Source organism: Sminthopsis crassicaudata, chromosome 2 (assembly GCF_048593235.1).
Source record: "Sminthopsis crassicaudata isolate SCR6 chromosome 2, ASM4859323v1, whole genome shotgun sequence".
Classification (NCBI taxonomy): Eukaryota; Metazoa; Chordata; class Mammalia; order Dasyuromorphia; family Dasyuridae; genus Sminthopsis; species Sminthopsis crassicaudata.
The window spans coordinates 243,807,649-243,830,297 of NC_133618.1; the positions used below are offsets into that span (position 1 = coordinate 243,807,649).

Here is a 22,649-nt window from a genome sequence, read left to right on the forward strand (position 1 = left end):
TAACTTGTCCAGGGTCACATGTCTAACAAGTATCTGAAATTGCATTTGAACTCAGATTTTTCTGACTATGAATCTTGTATCCATCCACTGAACTACCTAGCAACCTGATGCTCTAGAATATTTTGGAAATCTCAGACTTCCAGATGGTGTGATAGATTGAGTACTTGTCCTCAAATCGGGAAGACTTGAGTTCAAATCCTATTTCTAACACTTCAGGTATATTGATTTGGGGATTGGTTATGCAGTTTCCACAACACAGGCACCCTGTCCACTTCCTGATTTGCTCTCCATTCACATTTGGGAAAGTTAATTCAGTGGCTTTTGAAAATGACCAGATAAGGGGCAGCTAGATGGCACAGTGGATAAAGTAGTGGTCCTGAAATCAGGAGCATCTGAGTTCAAATCCCTTCTTAGACACTTAACAACTTACTAGCTATGTGACTTGGGCAAGTCAGTTAACCCCAACTGCCTTGTGAAACAAAATAAACAAAAAAAAGAAAAAAGAAAAAAAAAAAAAGAAAATGACCAAACTGACAGGATAAGGGTAAGCATCCACAGGCCTTTGCTTCAACCAAACTGAATTTCTTTACCCTTTGTCCTTTATTCTCTAGCTGTGCACCTTTCTTTCTTTGATATTGTTATGACTCTGACTTTATTAAACAATCAATAAATATTTATCAAGTGTCTAGAGATTCAAAAAAGAAGCAAAAGGCAGTCTTACCCTCAGAAAGCTTATGTAGATCATTACAAAGAAAATCTGTGACAACCAGCAGGAAGCCTTCCATGAAACAACTTGAGGTTCTGAGTGAGCCCTTTGATGACTTTCCCTGAACAAACCTCTCTGTTACTCAGGATATAGATAGAAAGCATGCTAGATTTGAAATCAAAGAACTTGAATTCTTTTTCTTTTACAAATATTTTTATTTTCAAAACATATGCATAGATAATTTTCAACATTAACCCCTGTAAAACCTTCCAATTTTTTTCTCCCTCCCTTCTCCCTACTCTCTCCCCTAGATGGCAAGTAATCCAACATATGTTAAACATGTGCAATTCTTCTAAACGTTTCCACAATTATTATACTGTACAAGAAAACCAGATCAAAAAGGAAAAAATAAGAAAAAAATGCAAGCAAATAATAACAAAAAAGTGAAAATATTTTTTGTGATCCATACTCTGTCCACACAGCCCTCTCTTTGGGTGCAGATGTCTCTCTCCCTCACAAGACCTTTGGAACTGGCCTGAATCATCTCACTGAAGAACATGAATTCTAATATTAATTTGGATCCTTATTATCTTTGATTCCCTGGAGAAGTCACTTTTCTACTGCTCTGGACCTCAGTTTCCTCATTTGTAGCTCAATAATAAGCATTTATTATGCACTTACTATGTGTTAGACTCTGTGCTATGCAAAGACATACAAATGCAAGCAAAAACCAAGTTTCTGCCCTCAAGGAGAGTTGAAGTTTAATGAGGGAAGATATGTAAAAGGGAGCTGAAAGGGGGGATGTGGTCAGAGAATATTGGGGAAGTTTGGAGGGTCAGAAATAAAGCCAGAAAAGGCATGAAAGATGGTTAAGTGGTCCTTTCTCAAAATGGAGGTTCCAAGAGGAGCTTACCAACAGGAGAAGGGGACCTTGGGGAAGGTGCAGTGTTCTAGGGTTAGAGGAGGACACTGGGGCTGAGGGCACTTCCATCCCGAAGGAGAAGGTAGCTGAGGCATGGTGATGAAGTCCAGAGAGGGAGATCCAGGAGAGGAAAATGTAAAATGAGAGGTTTGGATAAGACAAACTCTAATGTCCTTGACAGTACTAAATCTGTGATCCCTCCTAATGAAAACAAACAAACAAAAAAACTCCTCCTTTCCTTTGCTTCTCCCTAAAGGATAAAGTCTTTGAGTAAGTCAATGCTTCCTCTTCATTCTGCATTGTGGTTCATAGAGTTGTTTTACTGATGGATGATTGTGACATTAATATAGACTGTTGGGTCCGATAATTCACACCTTGGTTGAGCATCCCTGCATTCAGATACCATTAATACCTTTCTCCCTCCCTTCCTCCATCCTTAGCTTCCTTCCCTCCCTTCTTCTCTCCTTTTGCCATTAGTAAAAACATAGCATGATATAGTAGGAAAACTGATGAATTTGAAATCAGAAAATCTGGTCTGCCATTTATAAATGAGACCCTGGCCAAGTCACTACACTTCTCTGAGACCTCAATTTCCTCATTTCTAAAATGTAGGGTTGGACATAATGACCCTTAAGATTTAATCCATCTCTAAATATATGACACCTAGATTTATAATCTATGATCTGGCTCTTTTAGGTTATTTTTAACAGAAACCAGAACCAGTGGTTGAACAGCTATCCCAGTGGTCTGGGAGGAACACTAATGAGATCATTGGGTCATGAATTTAGAGCTTAAAGAGACCTCAGAGGCTACCTAGTTTACCTTCTTTATTTTATAGATGAAGAGACTGAAAGTCAGAGAGGTTCAGTACTTGACCAGGTTTATAACAGACAGGATATGTAGAGAATGAGGATTTGAATTTAAATCCTCTGACTTTTTTTTTTCTGCTTTACCTACTAATTCATATTTTGTAGCATATAAAGGTTTACGACATGTTTTCTTTACAACAATCATTTGAGGTAGGTAGCACAGGAAATAATATTTTCATTTTTAAAATGAAGATTCAGAAATAACAAATCTACAGCCTCAATGCAAATAATATATTTCTCTGACATTCAAACCCATGTCTCATCTTTCAATTCTGAAGCTCTTCTTGCTACAGAAAGACTTAAACTGTTTAATGGAAGAGAAACCTAATAGATTTTCCTTCCTTTTAAACATGACTTAGGCATGTATATAATGCCTCTTTCCTCTCCTCCCTTATAATTCAAAAGGGTCAAGGGCTGAAGGAATAATGGTGCAGGGAAAGTGGCCCTGGATGTGGGAATCACTTGTCTTTTTCACTTAGGGGGTATGACTTTGTACAGGTCACTCCCATCATGTGAGATTATTTCCTCCTATAAAATAAGAGAGCTTCTACCCATTTCCAGAAATGGGAATCCCACTGATGTGGAACATTTGATATATTTTCATATTGATTGTTTTATTTTGGGACATGCTTCAAAGTTTCATGTGTTGACTTGGTATTTAACTCCCACTCCCACTCCCTCCCTCCCCTCATCTCTTTAGCACCAAGATCAGTAAAACCTTCCTCTCTCCCTCCTTCCTTCCCTCCTTCCCTCCTTCCCTCCCTCCCTCCTTCCTTCCTTCCTTCCTTCCTTCCTTCCTTCCTTCCTTCCTTCCTTCCTTCCTTCCTTCCTTCCTTCCTTCCTTCCTTCCTCCTTCCTTTTCCTTCCTTCCTTCCTTCCTTCCTTCCTCCCTTCCTTCCCTCCTCCCTTCCTTCCTCCCTTCCTTCCCTCCTCCCTTCCTTCCTTCCTTCCTTCCTTCCTTCCTTCCTTCCTTCCTTCCTTCCTTCCTTCCTCCCTTCCTTCCCTCCTCCCTTCCTTCCTTCCTTCCTTCCTTCCTCCCTTCTTTCCTTCCTTCCTTCCTTCCTTCCTTCCTTCCTTCCTTCCTTCCTTCCTTCCTTCCTTCCTTCCTTCTTTCCTTCCTTCCTTCCTTCCTTCCTTCCTTCCTTCCTTCCTTCCTTCCTTCCTTCCTTCCTTCCTTCCTTCCTTCCTTCCTTCCTTCCTTCCTCCCTTCCTTCCCTCCTCCCTTCCTTCCTCCCTTCCTTCCTTCCTTCCTTCCTTCCTTCCTTCCTTCCTTCCTTCCTTCCTTCCTTCCTCCCTTCCTTCCCTCCTCCCTTCCTTCCTCCCTTCCTTCCTTCCTTCCTTCCTTCCTTCCTTCCTTCCTTCCTTCCTTCCTTCCTTCCTTCCTTCCTTCCTTCCTTCCTCCCTTCCTTCCTCCCTCCCTCCCTCCCTTCCTCCCTTCCTTCCTTCCTTCCTTCCTTCCTTCCTTCCTTCCTTCTTCCTTCCTTCCTTCCTTCCTTCCTTCCTTCCTTCCTTCCTTCCTTCTTCCTTCCTTCCTTCCTTCCTTCCTTCCTTCCTTCCTTCCTTCCTTCCTTCCTTCCTTCCTTCCTTCCTTCCTTCCTTCCTTCCTCCCTCCCTTCCTCCCTTCCTTCCTTCCTTCCTCCCTCCCTTCCTTCCTTCCTTCCTTCCTTCCTTCCTTCCTTCCTTCCTTCCTTCCTTCCTTCCTTCCTTCCTTCCTTCCTTCCTTCCTTCCTTCCTTCCTTCCTCCCTCCCTCCCTCCCTCCCTCCCTCCCTCCCTTCCTTCCTTTTTAAAAATATTTCTTGTTAGGAACATTGTTGGAAAGAGGTTATATGGGAAAGTTGTATGTCCCTGGGAAGGGGAGGGGAAGGAATGGGAGTAGTAGTGAGGAGAGCTTAGGCAATGTTAAAAAGAAAAAGTAAATGTATTTTAAAAGAAAACGAGGGGCTCCCTTAGATTCAAAGCTAGAAGAGCTCTGCAAGGCTGTCTAGTCCAATGTCCTCATTTTACAGATGGGAGAAGCAAGGCCTGGAGAGCGGGAAACCCTCGGCTTACTTTCCAAGACCCCCTGATTAAAAGTGTCTTGCCCTAAAAGTAAGCCGGTCCATCAGCCCCGCTCCCCGCCTCCGCTGCACCCGCCTTAGTCAGGGGAAGGGGGAAGGATTCTTGTCCCTCGCCATCTCCTTCCCGGCGCGGACCGCCCCGACTTCTGCGTCCAGAGACAGGGACGTTCAGGAAGCGCCTCGGTCCAGCCCCCCGAGCCCGGAGCTCAGTGCGGGCCGCCTGGCTGACGGCGGCGTTTTCCTTCCCTGCTCAGCAGTGTGACCTCACCCCGGGCTAGTCCCGCAGAATCCGATTACTGCTGCGTCAGCTCCCGAACCTCAGACAAAGGAAGGTTACAGACACGCCGCTCTCTTCTGCGTCTTGCTAATCAATAGTTTTTATCTAATTTCTTTGCTTCAAGGCACAGGCGTGCGAGGTGCTGCGTCTGAGGGGGGGCGGCCGGAGCTCGGGGGGGGATCGATCCGTTCCAAACAGAGCGGCTGACAATGTCATCTTGTCCGAAGCCCCGAAATCAGATTCCAAAGTCTTCTAATGGTTGAGACGTTTTAAACGCCGCGACCCGGTGTCTGAAAGACGCCGCCTTCGCCTAACAAGCCCCGAGCTGTCAGATCTTGGGAGCCGCTGCAGAGCTCCGCGTGCTGGCTCGGTGTGGAACCCCCGCTCCCGCTGTCCCCTCACCCCTCTGGGGCGCCAAGATCATAGGATTGAAAGAGACCGAGGAGGTCAGCTAACGATGAACTCCTCCCCAGAGGAGGGACCCGAAAGCAGTCCAGGCACAGTGGAAGGAGTACTGGGTCGGGGGTCTCAGAAGACCTGGATGCTTCCACGTACAGTCTGGCTCTGGCCAAGTCCCTTCGGCACGATTTCCTCATCGTTAAAAGGAGGGGCTCAGGCTAAATGTGGCCTGCGAGGTCTCTTTGCGGCTCCAGACCTATAATCCCAAGCCTAGTGAAAAAGTCACAGTTATACAAATCACCGAGATCCGAACACAGAGCTCTTGACTTCTAGTTTATGTTGCTTCCAGAATTTCAGCTTTGATGATAATTGAATGGAAATCTCCCTCCATGCGGTTTTGAAGCTTCTTTGAGCATTTATCTTAATAAATATTCACACTGGATTGGTTCTTAATGATTTTTTTTTCTTTTTAAGTAGACATTCCCTACCCCTCAATTTCCCTCAAACTCCTTTGGCTACTTTCCAACTCTCGTGCCCCTCTAACCAGAGGATATGCGGTCACCAAAACTGCAGAGACTCAAATAGGTAAGTTTTTTGGACCACGAAGATACCTCTGTCCTTGTGGGAACTCAGTATCTCTTCTGTAGGATGAGAACATTCCTTATTCCCCTTGCAGATATTTGATAAATACTTGGATTTATATCATTAAAACATCATTAATCTATTCACACAGCAAATTTTTATTAAGTTAATTTGAATTAATTGATGAGTATACGGGTGCTCAGGGAGGGCTAGCACCTTCGGTGTGAAGGTTTTCAGAGCTGCTCATCTACATTTGGTGTCCCCCCTTCCCCTAGTTCTCACCTATGGCTCCCCAAACCTGTAGTATGTGCAGTGGCCACACCACAATAAAACTGTCTTTTAAGAAGGCTAACCCGAGCTGAGGATACCCCCAAGCCTCCAACCTGTCGGTGAGTTACGGGGATGCCGACCACAGACGTGAAGACTTCTCCCGGCAGAAGGGTCAGAGGAGAACAGTTTGTTCCATCAGCTAGGAAGGCAGTTGAAGCAGGCGCAGAGTGAGGCATCCAAGGCCATCCCACTCCATCCAGCGTGACTGCCAGTCGTGCCTTCTGCCTTACCGCTGGACTTCAATGATTCGGGAAGAGAAAATGAGGCTGATGATTCTGAGCAACTGTACCGTACTTAAATCCAAGTTACAAGCAAATCATGGCTCCTTGTGATGTCACTGGTCCTCTTCAAAAACAACAAACACCTACAAGCACCAATTATTTGCAGATCAAAAGTTCAGATCCAGTACACTGACAAACTGACAAAAACAGAGTATTTGGAAGTCTAGTCTACCAATGTGTTGAGGGTAGGGAGGAGGATAGTCACAAATACACAGGTGATGATTTTATTCTATAAGAAGTAAGAAGTGGTTCCAGAACAAAGTGCTACCTAAGGTTCAAGGAGGAAAGAGCACCAATACACAAAAGAAGTGAAGGAAGAGTTAATGGAGGAGGCGGCATTTGTGTTGGGCTTTATCGATGGATAGTCTTTCCATAGGTAAAGGGGAGGGGAAAGATGTATAGAAAGTTGAGTCAGGAAAGGAACAGAGATTGGTCATGTGTATTGGAAAGGGGCATAGAGTAGCCCACATTGGCTGAAGTACAGAAGAAATTGCATAGTGTGAAATAAGACTGGAGAAAGATAATTAAAACAATCAATTTATGATTCTTTACATCATTGGGGACATAGGACACATTCTCTCTCTCCCTCTCTCTCTCCCTCTTCCCCTCTCTCTGTCTCTCTGTCTCTGTCTCTCTCTGTGTCTCTGTCTCTGTCTCTGTCTGTCTGTCTGTCTGTCTCTTCCTCTCCCTCTCCCTCTTTCCCTCTCTCTGTTTCTCTGTCTCTATCTCTCTCTGTCTCTGTCTGTCTGTCTGTCTCTCTCTCTCCCTCTCTCCCCCCTCTCTCATTTCATGGTACAATGTAATATTGGATTTGGAGTCTGAAGACATGACTTTGAACCCCAGTTTTCCCATTGCCTAGCTGTATGATTTTGGACAAATTCCATTCTTTCTCTGGGTCTTAGTTTTCTCATTTGTAAAACGAATGGGTTGGACCAGGTGATCTTTGGACTCCCCTTCCAGACAGCATTCCTATCACCTACAAGAAAAAAATTGGTAGGATGGTGATTAAAAACAAGAGCAGGCTATTAGAAGGGTAGAAAAATTATTATCTCTGGTGACTTTTAAAAATAAACTTGACCTCCCCAAAAAGAAATTTACATGATCACTATTATATATTTAAAAGGAATAGAAAGTTGTACTTAGTAGATTTGCAATTTCACATACAATCATTTTTGTTATACTATGTTGTGGAAATGTTTGTTTTATTCCATACATTACAAATAAAACACATAAAAAATTAGAAAATGAGCAAAAAAGAAATGATTACCTAATGTTAAAAAAATAAGATCGACAAATACAAATGTAACAAATGTTTATTGCGTTCTCATTTGGAACAAAGTACTATGCTAGTGAAAGATATATAAAGTTTAGCTAAGGAATTTTCTTTCTATGGCTCTGAGGTAGTCTAAGAGGAAGATGGATAAGAAATTGACACTTTATTATACACAATAATAAATAGGTGATAATACATTATTATACACAATAATAAGTAGTCCTAGACTTAGGTTACAAAGCAAAATGCTACATATAGTCATAATTAGGAGGTTGTTATTATGGGGTGGGGATCAGAAAGATCTAACAGGGATTTATGTAAAAGATGGCATTTGAGTTGAGTTTTAAAGAATGGGTACAAATTCAAAAGAAGAACCTGAAGAAAGGTATTCTAGGTATAAGAAGCAAAATGAAAATTATGAAAAAAAAAGAAAGCTGGCAGTTGGAGAGTACAAAGCATGTTTGTAGCACATAAACTTAAATTTTCATTTAAAACATTCAGTTACAAAGCAGAATGTCTCTGCCATTCAATCCTGGCCTGAAATTCTCTTAAGCTTAATTTCCTGTCTTCTTTTCTCACTAATCTCATGTTTATTTTCTGGAGTGAACTTGAAAGTCAAGATAAAGTCTTCAGCCACCTACTTGGGTTTCTCAAAGTGGGGCATTTGTCCTTTGTTTGCTCTTACCAGTGGCTTTTAGTAGCTCAGTTCCCTTGGGATCAACATACTGAGAATGATTTCTTTTAGCTTTTTCAACTTGGTCACAACCATCATTTTAAAAAATTTTCATTTTTAACATTCACTCAATTTTTTTGAGTTCCAAATTCTCCCTCCTTCCTCCTGTGCCTCCCCCATAAGAAATGTGATATAAATTATATATATGAAATGAAGCAAAATATATTTCCATATTAGCTATGTTACAAAAAACCCCAAGAAAAATAAAGTGAAAAAATTTGCTTCAGTATGCACTTACTTCATCAGTTCTCTGTCTTGAGATAGATAACATTTCTCATTATAAATTCTTCAGAATTGTTTTGGATCGTTGTCTTAATCAGAGTAGTTATGTCTTTCACAGTTAATCATTTGTATAATATTGCTATTACCATATAGAATGTTCTTCTGGTTCTACTCTTTTCACTTTGCATCAGTCCACATAAATCTTTCCAGGTTTTTCTGGGGAAGACACTCATCATCTCTTGTAACAAAATAATATGCAATAATGATCATGTATCACAACTTGATGTACAAACACAATTGATGTACATTCCCTCAATTTTCAATTCTTTGATCACAAGAAGGGATGCTATAAATATTTTCATACACATAGATCCTATTCCTTTTCCTTTGGCATTTCTAGGAGTGATATGCAGTCACATAAAATGCTCTGAATCACTATTGATTAGAGATATGCATATAAAAACAACTCTGAGATAACACCTCATACCTATAAGATTGGCTAACAAGGAAAATAAGGAAAATAATAAATATTAGAGGACATGTGGAAAATTGAAATAATGAATTGTTGGTAGAATTATGAACTGATCCAATTATTCTGGTTTTTATTTTGATTTTGCAGAATAATGAAGTAGAGTCCTAGAATTTTACATTTTTACATGGTGATTAGAGAATTTCTAAGTGGATCTATTTTCAGTCACCTTCTACTTAGGATGTTCCAGATTAGGGAAAAGAGCTTGGACTCCATCATTGCTTTAATTCTCTCAGATTCCTCTTGGGCCAACCAATACTGTAAAGGCCAGAGGCAAAGGCATTCCTGTTCCAAATCTTCATGGAAATGGTCTGAATCAGGGCCCGCCAACCTGGCTTCATTCCCCTTGAACATCTGGCTGTTCTATACTCCCCCAGACCAGGACAACACATCATTTCCTTTGGCTTCTGGTAATCATGGTAATGTCTCCTTGCACTAGCATATTGGGTAAGAGAGGACGACAGGGAGGATATGATGAGGAAGCTGAGTTCAGGCAAGGTAAGAATTGGTTCTCTGACTGAAATCATGATCATATGAATGGAGGGCCCATGTTCTGAAGACCAATTCTCAAGTTGAAAACTACCCTGTTCATTTCACAAGCCATTAGAACTTTTCTCCTAAGGATGCCAAATGGCACACAACTTAGACAGATCATAATCTGTCAGCAAAATTATATTTTAAAAAATCAAGCTGACCATATGTAAGTAGGGTCATAAGATCACAGTTTTAGAAGCAGAAGGGAATTTAAAGTTCATTAATTCTAACCCCCTACTTCTCATTTAGTTAGCAAGGAAACTAAGGTCAAGAGAGATACATGACTTCCTTAAGCCCCACAAGGGCTAAGTAACAGAATTTACTGGGCAGAAATGTTTTTTAGTTTAAAATTTCCCAGTGCAATAATAGCCTTGATTTATAAGATGGGTAATTCAAATAAAATTTCATATCTTATAGATGAAGAAACTGAGTCTCACATGAATAACCCAAGATTATACAACTAACCAGTGGTACAGTTGGAGTTTGAATTTAGATCTCTGGATTCCAAATGCAATGTACCCTCCACCATGGCATGTTGCTTCTCAAGATCTGGAGGAGTAGCTGAATACAGCACAATGGGATTTATTGCAAAGAATTTTAGATTTGCAGCCAAAAAAGGTTTGAATCCCAACTTTGCCATTTACTATGTGGCCCTCTCTAAGATTCATTTTCTTAGCATTCTATGGATTAGATGAGAGGCTTCTTTCCCGATAATTTCTCCTTTACACTGTTCTGGTGGTAAGACTTGAGTTTTTCCTTCCACTTGACTATGAAGAAAACTTCCTAAAGCAAAACTCAGTGATGATTCCTGGGAAAATAAATCCAGGAGACATCTTCTTCTGAGACTCACAGTCCCTATAGTCCTTTCAAGGGAAGGTGCGGGATCTTGCGTTTCTGTCTCATGGCCACATGAAAGAAGGAAGGCCTCCAGGTTTCCAAGGTTTTGTGGGGGTCAATGTAGTATAAAAATGGTACAAGCTTCCCTCACCAATTTTCCTTTTTATTGGTGTCCATAATCGAGTTCCCATCTGTTTTGGTGTGAGTGGTGGGAGGTCTGGTTTATGGTGGTAGTTAACAGACTCGGACAACTGGTGTTTTGTGAGACAGTTATAATCTCTTCTTCCCCCATCCTCCTTTAGTTTCTCATACACACACACATACACACACATGTTGGAGATGAGTGGAGATGAGCTAAATTATAGCTCAGATTAGTCAGATTAACTTTCTCTATTTTTTCAAAAGTGCCCTTTCCACTCCACCCCCAATCCCCTACTTTCCACTCTCAGACCCCATGTCTGAGATCATAGTCCCTTATTGTTTCTGTAGTATAGGTCTTTCATGTTGATAGAAGGATGGGATTTTTAGGGCATAGAACTTTGGGGCTCCTACTGAGGGTAGAGAGAATTGAAACACCAAGAGAATAAAATTATATGGATCTATCCCAGCAGCAAAGGGGATCAAGATGGTTCATGACAAACTGAGGTAATCAGTCACTTGCAAAGCATTAATTTAGCACTTAACTATGTGCCAGGTACTGAACTAAACAATGGAGATACAAAGAAAGGTAACAAAAAACAACAGCAACAATAAAAGTTTCTATTCTCAAAGAGTGTACATTCTAATAGGGAGCATCCATTCTAATACAGTGTAAGGAATAGTGAATTTGAAATCAGAAAAGCTGGATCCAATCGATACCAGCTCAGCTGTTTCCTAGCTGTGTGCCTTGGACAAGTAACTTTCACTTTCTGAGCCTTTGTAATCTCATCTATAAAATGGGGGCAATAATGTTTAAAATATTTATCTCACTGGGCAGTTCTGAGGATTCTGTGAGATTATTTATGGGAAGCACTTATGCATAGAACTAATCATGTCATTCTATTCAAAATCCACACAGGATTGTCTATCAATTAAAGTCTGCCATCCTTAACCTAGTATTCAAAGTCCACATCAATCTGGAGTCCCCCTTACCTTTCTTGATTCATATTCTGTTATTATATTCCATGTATCCTATATTCTAGTTATATTAAATTGGTTGTTATTTCCCTTATATATTAAATGTTCTCTGAACTCTCTAGCCTATATTTATATTGCTGTTTTCTCTACTTAGAGTCTATCTCCCTCCCCCTTCTAACTTGTTGAATTCTTTTTAAAGTTCTGATCAAATATCCCCTTCTCCACGAAACTTTTCCAATTATTATTATTAAAACCCTAGAACTTTGCAAACCCTTGTCATATATTTTGTGTTTTAGTCATTGGTCTAGAAATATATTTCTACTGAATCAAAAGCCCTGTAAGGACAATATACCCTTAGGCATAATGACTCTTTAATTGGAGCTGCTATTTGAAGTAGAAGAAGATGAAACTGTTCTCTGGGTCCAGAAGAATGAGCAAATGTGGGAAATCAAGGATCCAGGTCTTAAACTGGACTCTGTCTATCCAGCTACCTATTTTTTGATATTAGAATCAGTGATTCAGTGAATATTTATTAAGCTCCAGGCTTAGGATAAGACTTCATCGGCAGAAGGTCTATGTGCACTGAGGTACTAGGGTAGACAATAGTATTAGTAGAGTTAACCCCCCAAAAAAATACAACACATTAAACAAACCTTTATGATTCTTTGTTCCACAGCATCTTCCTTTGATAAGAGGTGATTAGGGCAGGGTTGGAGAAAGGGCATTCTTTCAGGAAACTACATTGACAGGATGTGGTAAGGGCTTCTATCTTTCCTTTGTATTGTGGCTGTAACAAAAGAGTTAGTTATTCAAGGAAAAATGGAGGGAATGAGAAGAAAGCTGTGGGAATGTGAAGGGTGGGGAGTATTCTTAGAGCCTTGAACACGGAAAAGTTCATTGAATTTCAGTGGAAAAGAGCCAGGCCCTTCTCCACCCATGGCCTGGCAACAATTTTACAACTCAGGCCAGTAGAAATGAAACCCTTATGAGACTGCTTTGGGAATGTCATGTCCAATTCTGGATACCAGATTTTTGGAGGGATATTGACACAATGTGACTTGCCCAGAGAAAGACATCCTGGAAGGTGATATAACTAAGACATTATACCAAGTTCCACTGAAGAAAATGGTGGTTTGGGGGCTGAAGAAGAGAAAAATCAAGGGGGATATCATACCTGAGTTCAAGTATTTAAGTGAAAGCTAGGGAGATATGATATCTGACTTCAAGTATTTAAATGAAGACAGAAGTATCATCAATGAGTTTGCAGATTTTAGCTTGTTGTAAAGCCACAGTCCTTAATCTGGGGTCTGTGAACTCGGTTTTAAAAAATATTTTAATAACGATTTCAATGTAGTCGGTGTCCATATATATATATATATATATATAAAATATTATTTATTTAAAAATTAATATAAGAAGAGGCCTTATAAGTTTCACCAGACTTCCAAAATAAAAAGTTAAGAATGCTTGCTTAAAGTAAAACTTTTTATTGATTGTTCAAAAGTACAATGGACTATATCAGGAGGCAGGGTTTTTTTTTTTTTTATTGCAGGCATCAAGGTCCAAATGAGATTTTTTGAGGGCATGGTAGAGAGGATTTTGTTCAACAGGGGTCCAGACTAGATATTGGGGGTTGCTGCCAGTTTTAGGACTCTGTGATTTTATGAGTATTCCCTGCACCTGGTAGGAAAGGAATGGACTATTTTTCCTTTAGTTAAGTTGATCTTTCCCTAGGGGATATGTGGGAGGAGAAAGGAATCCAGGGAAAGGAATGAAGGATAAGAGTGTGGCTCCCAATGAATTCCCCAACTCAAAATTCTGCTCTTGCCCCATCTAACTTTTTACTGTCCCTTGCACATGTTGGGCTCATCTCATCTCTGGCTTCATACTACTTTCCCTACTTCTTTCTGTCTCTTATTTATCTTCTACCTTTTATCCCCTGTTGATTGCAAAAATATAGGTCCTAAAGATTATCTAGTCCTATCCCCTGATTTTACAGATGAAGAGATTTGCTGAGTACCAAGTAAAATAGGATCAGGATTTTAGTCCAAGTTTGACTCCAAACTCAGTACTCTTTCTTTTCTCTTTCTCCTTTTAAAAATAGTATTATACTTTCCCAAATACACGCAAAGATAGTTTTCAACATTCACCTTTGCTAAATGTTGTATTCCAATTTTTTCTCCTTTTCTCTCTCTTTCCTTCTCCTCAAGATAGCAATCTGATATAAGTTAAATATGTGTAATTCTTCTAAACATATTTCTATATTCATTATGCTATGCAAGAAAAGTCAGATCAAAAGGGGAAAAATAAGAAAGAAGAAAACAAACATGCAAACTAGCAATAACAAAAAGATAAAAACACTATGCTATGATCTACTTTCAGTCTCCATAGTTCTCTCTCCAGATGTAGATGGCACTTCCCATCACAAACCTGCAGGAATTGCCTTGAATCATTTCACTTTGTTGGAAAGAGCCAGTCTATCACAGTGGATCATCACATAATCTCATTACTTTGTGTAATGCTTTCTTGGTTCTGCTCACTTCAGTACTCTTCTGTACCATGGTCATCCTAGGCCTCAGTGATCTTGCCTTCCTTATCTACTCCTATTACTATTTAAACATAGAAAATTTACCATGTAGAAACAAAATGTCTTACCAAGAACTCCACTGACCTGCTGATGAATCCGGGAACAAAATTATGCTCTTGCAAGAGTAAGTGTCAAAGCTAGAAAAGATGCCCTTGAAGCACAAAAGCACAGCTTTTTATTCCCTAAGTCAAAATACAAGTCCCTCCTCTGTTTCCCCCTTTGGCTGGGTACTAGAAAGATTATCATCTGTCTGAAGTGACTAATTCCCTGACATGAATCTCTATTTCTAACTACATTTCTCCCTGGTGCTCACCTATTTGGACATAGTTCAGTCTTTTCTCTGATTCCCCATTGGATGTGAACTACAGAAGTTACAGCCTATTCAGAACGCCTAATTCCTTCACAAGATTCTCCTCTTCTAATTACATCTTCCTTCCACTTGTGAGTCTGAGTCTCCACCCCTAATTACCTTTTCTAATGTGTTTCTTATTCTAATTTATACCTTCCCTTCATAAGTTTCTGTTTTCCTTGTTCCACATTAGTCTAACTTTTAGATTACATTTCTTAAGTTTCAATTTTATATATTTTTTCTGATTTAAGTTTCATTTCTCTAACTTGCTTCATAACACCATGGAAAATATACCATCATCTAATTCTCACACCTGAAACAGAGCAATGATCACTGACTAGATATAAGGAAGTCCTGGATGAGAAAAGTCTTTCTAACAATACAAATCAACTACTTTTTGCAATTTATAGTATTAAGAGGCACTCAGAGTCCAAGAGACTTGCCCAGGTCATACAACTAAAATGTGTCAAAAATAGGCTTTGAACCCAAATCTTCCTAGTTCTTTATCCACAATTCCACACTGAAATATGGGTTAAATAACTATCAAACAGCAGCTGAAAATGACCTACCTTACGCACAAGGTAGGTGATTAACTATATCTCTCATAGTACTTAGCACTGCATGGGCATACTATAAGTATTCTATAAATACTTGATGAATGAATGAATAAATGATTTCTGAGCCTAGATTTCATCAGATGATGCAAGAAGCCTGCTCTTCCTTAAAGAAGATTTTTGGGAGTATCCCCAAATAGGACTTAAAATCATAGGAGTTTAAAGCTAAAAAGGACCTTCAAGAATATTCAACCCAACTCTTTCAAGTTGCAAATGGGAATAATGAAGCCCAGAAAATCTCCAAAACATAGTAATAGGGGGCAGGAGTAGAACTCAGGTCATCTATTCTGGTGCTTTTCCCATGATGCCAGAATCCCTATACAAGATCTCTCGCCTCATTTCAAAATGAATCAAAGCACAGTATTTTTTTTTTACCTTTTTTTGTTGCTATTGGTTTACTTGTTGCTTTTTTTTCTTATTTTTTCCAATTTTGGTCTGATTTTTCTTGTGTAACATGACAAATATGGAAGTTCAAGGGGTACAGTGGATGGATCCTTCTACCTCTGCTTGAAAACTAGGCTTCCTATAAGGCCAGACAATGATAGTTCATAATCAGGAGGGTTTGAGAATACCTAGACAATGTGTGAGGTTTTGATTTAGGGAATGATGTGTGAATTTGCACCCCTGCAGAGAGTCTTTTGCAAGGTACAGCTCAGAGTGGGGGCTCTAAAGTCAGCTCAAAATGTTTCTCAAAATTAAAAGGAATATTTCTCTTGGTTTTTCTTTTTAAAACGCCCTTCTTGCTTGACTTCTTCAACAATCTCCTGCCTTAAGCCCCAAAGGTTAATGACTTTGAGTCTGAGTCATGGTAAATACAGCCAGCAGGAACTTTATCTCAGATGTATCCTCTTCCCAATGGGCTTTAGAATTTAAATGTCTAATGATTAAGGGGAATTTTAATCACGATTGAGCAATAAATAAACATTTATTAACTGCCTACTATGTGCAGACACTGTGCCAAGAACTGAGGATGCAAAGAAAAAAGACAGTTTGAGCTTTCAAGGAACTCATAGACTAGAGGATCTATAGTCCTGAGAACTATATGACTACAGAAGTCATAGTCTATAGAACTCCTATAATGCAATAGGAGACAACATGCAAACTATGTACAAGCAAGATACATATTGGATAAATTAAAGATAATTAACAGAGAGAAGACACTGGGGGAAGAGGGTCTCGGGAAAGCTTTCTTTAGGAGATGAGATTTTAACTGGTTTTTGAAGAAACCCAAGAGAGAGATGAGGAGGAAGAGAATTAACAGAGAGGTAGTATTGTTTAATGAGTAGGAGTTTGCTGTTTGAGTCAAGGAAGACCAGAATTCAAATCCAGATTAGGTACTTATCCATTCTGTGGCCTTCCCCTGCCAAGTTATTTAAACTCTCTGGGTCTTACTTTTTTCCTTTGTACAATGAAGAGATTGGATTTGATGATCTCCAAGGTCATATTTCAGCTCTCAGTCCTGAGATGTGAAACTCGTCTTCTGTCCAATCCCCTTGCTTGCTTGAGAACCATGGATTAAGCACTGTGGGAGTCAGGGTTAATGGTAAGATCACTGGCTCCTAAATGAGAGGAACTATATTTAAATGCTGCTCTTGATGGCCATAACCTGTGTGATCTCTGCCAAGTCACTTAACTTTACACAGGTCTCAGTTTCATCAACTATGACATGAAGAGGTTGGATTAGATGGGCTCTAAGGTCCTTTCCCACTCTAGACCCACGACTCTATGGTGTTTCCTGTGTGCCAAAGTCCTGGGGTTAAAAGAAAAATTTTCTATTCTCTGGACATCTTCTCCCACCAGCCTATAATAGTACCCTAAGAAAAATCACTGCTCTATGGCCTTTGTTGTTCTGATGGATGATTTCTCTCTTACTACCATTTCAGGAAAGCCAAAGTCTCATTTCACTTTACTTTTTTTTCCCAATCACTTTGTCACAGAAATCTTTCTCTCTTCTCTATCCTTCAATCCCAAGTTCTGGAACCTTGAACCATGAGCATGGTCTCATCAACTCTGTCATTGCACCAGGTCGGGTGGTGTCTCACTCACCAAACCAGTAACTTTCCAGAGTAAATGCCCATTCTTGGTCACTCATCTCTCATCACTTCAGTTAGGATGGAAGCTCCTTGAAGACTGCTTTCCTTGCTGTTATGAAGCTCGTAGCCCAGTGGAAAAGTTATGCACTCCCCATAGCTGTAATATAAATGAGAATATAAGTTCATGGGAGAGTTACAATCAGTGTTATGAAGGGCACAAAGAAGAAGAGTTCACTTCTCAAATGAGATTTTAGAAGAAAAAGACAATTTCAATTAGCAAAGCTTGGTGGTGGAGACATTTTAGGAACAGGAAATAGGAAGTAGGACAGAACAGAAAGGGGAAAGAAAATAATGATCTAACAAGTATGGTTAGAGTTTGGAATATTGAAGGGGAGAAATGCAAGATAAGACTGAAAAATACAGTGGAACAAGGCATATAAAGGAGCAGCATTAGAATTAGCATTATTGCATAGGATTAGAGCTCAAAGGTCATCCTGTTTAACTTGCTCAGTTTACAGATGAAGAAATAGGCCAAGAGAAGGGAAACAATTTATTTGTCAAATAGTAATACAATTTTGGATTATGGCATCTTGACTCTAAATCTAGTCATTTCTCTACTTTGTATAGGAGAACCTTGACAGAGATCAGCGATTTAGAGCTATAATATCTTCCAAATCATCTAGTCCAAGTCTGGATAATTCATTTTATAGAAGGGGAAACTGAGGTTTAGAGATAATAAATGAAATGGAAGGGTCTGAATTTGAATTCAGGCACTTTATTTATTAAGATAAAGGACCTTTACATTTCTATCTGATATCCCTCCTCTCCAGGAAACGGAGGTTACCAGTAGAAAGATCAACAAATTTAATGTCAGAACACTGGGGTTCAAATGTGACCTCTATTACTTCTGGATAAATCACTTATCCTGGATAAATCACTAGGATGCTCAGTTTTCTCATCTGAAGAGAAATTTGGCTCATTAGATGATCTCAATTCTCCCTTTGAGCTCTTGGTTCTATAAACAATTTGGCACTTAATTTTGCCTACGGATTGTTTATTGCAAAGGGTCCATGTCAGCCTCATCAAATGGAAATGTCCTATACAAATAAATACACCTGCCTCAGAGATCATTTTTCTTCTGATGCCCATCAGCCCCCAACATGCTCCCCTTTCCTTGCCCAGCCTCCTATTTTTTTTCCTCCTTCCTATTCATACTAACTAGGATTGCCTCCGCATACTTGATCATTCATGATTGATTTTTTCCCTGTTGCTATGATCCATTCCTGCCCCTAAGGCCCCAAAGCAGAAAAATTTTATATAAGTAAAAACATTATTATCACCAAGACTACCTCTAATACTGAGTATTAAAATATGATTTTGAAAAAAGGGGGAAAAGCTTTTTTCTTTCTTTTCCATTTTTTTTAAAGGAGAGAAAATGAATGCTCTTTCCTTCCATGGAGGGGTAATTATAATTCTGTAGCTTTTCTGAACATTTTCTAACCGGATCTTTTTGTGTCTTCCTCTCAGAATAGATATGCTTGTGGGCTTTACTGGGCCTAAAATAGTTGGAAGAGAATGTTTTAATTTGAGTTTGAATTTTAGAAGTTTGGTATAACTTTTGATTGGATTAGTTCTACTTCCAAAAAGAGAAGGATACTCACTGAAGGAACAACATCTGTCTAAACAAACGTCCAGTCAATAGGTTGATTTGGGGAGATTGCCTGTTTCTCCCAGGAATCACTGTCCACAAGGACAGAGGCCCTTTGAAGCCAGTGGCTGGAGTTCTGGGACTGCCGTGTTTCTAATCCATGCTTAGCAGCTTTACCTGTTGAAAAAGGCCTTGGTGCTTTTGTTCTGCCTCAGAGACCCCCAGTGGGAATAAGGGGTTAGAATGCTCCCAGGCCATCTCCTGGTTTTCAAAAACGAGGATATTTTTATTGTTGTTTGTTTGTTGGTCGGTTTTAATGAACTGAGTGCTTTGAAGATGATAGGTACCAGTTATCTATGATTCAGAAAGACCTGCCTGCCTTGAATATTGATGCTGAGGGAAGCTCTAGCAGCAAATACGCTGGGGCTTTTGAAAAGCTGATTTTTCCACCTTATCCTCCATGGTGTCCCTTTATAGTGGCAAAAGATCACATTTTAAATGCTGTTTTTTTTTTTTTTTAAATTCTTTCCCCTTTACTGCAAAATGCTGCTTTTCAATGGATTATTATTCTTCAGTGAGGAAAACCCCAATGTAGGTTAACTACAAATGCGATTTACCTTAGGGGAACCTTTGTCTCCCTCCTGTGACTAAGGGCAAACCCTAATGGAGTAATGGAGACATAATGCACTTAACTCCGTTTTTTAAACAATATTTTATTGATTTAACTGAAGACGTCTAGTCAGTGGATTTGCTCTTTCTAATGTCAGCCAATAAGCATACGGGGACCAAAATGGACAGTCTGAATTAGTTTAACCCTTTTCGTTTTCTTTTTTTTTTACACAATAACAACTCCCCCCCCCCCCCAATCCTGCAATAGGAAACTTCTTCTCAGAGGAGAGAAAGGAGGGAGAGAGAAGAAAAGGGGCCAGTCACCTTGCTTTGGCAAAGTGATTGAAGCCACATGCAGAGAGGTAGGAGGGAATCAGGTCCTCCCCCATCTGTCACAGCAAGCTCCACTGAAGCATTGTCTGAACCGAGAATGGGCTCTCTGTTCACGCCAGCGCTCCTTTGATGATGACTTTATCTGGAGAAGATAAGACATTATGAATTTGATTATGGCATCTCTCCATGTAGTTTGACAGGGCCTCAAGCACTGGGGTAAATTGCCGTCTGAGCTGTTCCATTATTATCCCATCGTGAAGCTCGGGAAGTTAAGGGCTAAGCAGGAATAAATATAGAATTGGGGGGGGGGGAGTGATAACAGTCCCTCTCTGCCTTTAAAGAAATTACTCTTTTAAAGTTACAGTGTTTTCTCATTACTTGCAATGTCATTCTCCTGCACATTAATAATTGCTGGGCTGAAGATTACCTGCAAAGCTCAAAGCATTTCCCAGCTTCCAGCTCCAGGGGCCACAGCGTGTCTGTGACCACCTTTGTAGAATTTAATCAGTACTTAAATTGTAAATGGCTGACAGGGAGAGCTATTGATGATAGCTGCTTTGAGACGGATCATATAATTTTTCAAGCTGAATTTTATGACTATGCAGTATTTTAACTAGGAGGACACTTCACTGATCATAATTTTAAACAGAGGGGCCATTTTCATCTTTTTTTTAATTACTCATGGATTGAAGACTCTTAATATTTTCCCCTGCTTCAGAACCTTTACAATCCCCAGAGCTCTCTGCCTGGGGGACTGGCATCTCCAAAGCCAGGGTTTATTGCTTTAAGGATTATCTGATTTTTTTTTTTTACCTTGTGAGAAGGGAGCCAAGGGCAGTGGGATGGTAGTTTAGTTCAGGAGAGAACAGAGCTGGGACATTTGATGGGAAGTGTTGGGGGGCATTGACTGAACTGTTATTAGTTGCAGATATTATGAGGACTCCAAAGGACAAGGGACCCCCAGCCCAGATGTTGCCCAAGAAATCCATCTATAATTACAGTCCGGCTAACTTTTCCTTGCTTTCCCATTACCCAGATGCCACCTCCACCATTTTTTTATTCCTCTGTCCAGTATGGTTTTGAGAATACGGGGTTTGCATCAGGTTAATGGTGCACAAATTGATTCATTTTCCTTTTGGGAGGGAGGAATTAGAAGAGATTAACTGGTCTTCAAACACAGAACTAAGTTTAACCCTAGTGGCCTAGGGTTAAACTTTGGAAGGAGAGTCCTTTTTATATGTCCTCTTCTTCTACTTCAAGTTTCCCAAATGGATCAACTCACATCATCCACTCCTTCTTAGACTCTTCTCATGTTAAACAGGCCTCAGTGTAATGCCATGCCAACCGAATACCAATCAATAGAAGAGATTTTCATTCAATCACTTAACAATTAATGTCCTTTTTATAGGAAGTCAGTGGAAGAAGATAGAGAAAATAACAGAGAACACAAAGACGCTGAATGCAAAAACAAAGAGTATCATATCAGAGACAGGAGGGAAAGATAGGAGGGAGCCTACAGATTTTCTTATCAATATATCAAATAGATAAAGAAAGTGATTTAGATCAGGAGAAACTTCTTCATAGTCACATGGCTAGTTGGGAAAACAATCAGAACCAAAATTAAGGTCTTCTGACCACTCAGTACAGTATTTGGTCCCTGCCCTCAGGGACTATAAGTTAGATATAAGACAGAATATGAAAAAAAAATAATAATAATATGAAAAAATATTATCAATCAATGAAATGCTTAAAGAGCCTACTGGGTGCCAGGTATTATGCTAGGTGCCAGGGCTTTAAAGACTAAAGTAAAATATTCCTAGGAGACATATAAGCCTATAGCTTGGGGCCTGGGATTATTTCCCAATTTATACTCTCTATACTTAGGTCCCTGTAGGATGGCTATTATTTCTCCCCTCAGGAGTCTGGGAGTAACCTTGGACAGCTGGTGGTAGTTTAATACTAGTGCTCATTAGTCCCCTACAGGTGTGTTCCCCATTGATTATCCAGTTACTATCAATTAGTCAGTCAGCTCATTATTTTTTGTTTAGGAATATTTACTTATTTGCTATAGTAAGAATGGTTAGTATAAAACATTCTTGCCCTCTCCAAAAAAAATCAAACCTACCCAACCTCCCCCCTACCCTTGCAATGAGATACCTTTTACCACAAATAAAGAGAATATAGGGGACATGTAATTTATATAGTTTTATATTATTTAATTTATATAGTTAAACATGTACACAATATGTACAGATAGATATAAGGTGATTCAGGGGAAAGGGGGAGAGCATTAAGAGGTATTATTATCAACTCACATTTATATAGTACTTTATAAAAATTACTACATTTAATCCGTATAACAACCTTGAGATATAAACACTATCATTGTCTCCATTTTACAGATGAGAAAACTGAGACTGAGTGAGATTAAGTGCCAGGGGTCACACAGCTTGTAGCTGTCAGGATTTGAATTTGGGTCTCCTTGACTTCAGATCCAGTGCTCTCTTTCCCCATTACCACCTTGCTACCTAGGAAGAGGGAAGAAAGGTTTCCTAGAGAATGTAGCACTTGAATTACACTTAGAAGGAAACCAGGGATTTTGCCAAGTAGAGGTGAGACAGGATTGTATTCCAGACGTGGGGGACAGCCAGTGCAAACACACAGACTTGGAAATGGAAATGCACTAAAATTCTAAATTCTAATTCAGGTTCTGCCATTAACTTTTAATGTGGCCTTAGCTCTCCAGTTAGCCTCCTCCTCTGGTTCATCATTTTGGTAAAGAGGTCACCTTGTGTTCCCAGAGCATAT

General features: G+C 39.7%; 1 long non-coding RNA gene across 2 annotated transcripts in view; it reads right to left on the reverse strand.

Moving 5' to 3' along the window:
* Positions 1–6,426: 6,426 nt before the first annotated feature.
* Positions 6,427–22,649, reverse strand: part of LOC141553380 (uncharacterized) — a 43,955-nt gene continuing 27,732 nt past the window's right edge. The window contains exons 2-6 of one of the 2 annotated variants that reach the window (XR_012485435.1): positions 19,833–19,983; positions 17,265–17,408; positions 16,611–16,740; positions 12,322–12,455; positions 6,427–6,507 (exon numbers count right to left, since the gene is read on the reverse strand). This is a non-coding gene — a long non-coding RNA (uncharacterized LOC141553380). The remainder of the gene's footprint in view (positions 6,508–12,321; positions 12,456–16,610; positions 16,741–17,264; positions 17,409–19,832; positions 19,984–22,649) is intronic. The other variant, XR_012485436.1, reaches the window with a different exon arrangement.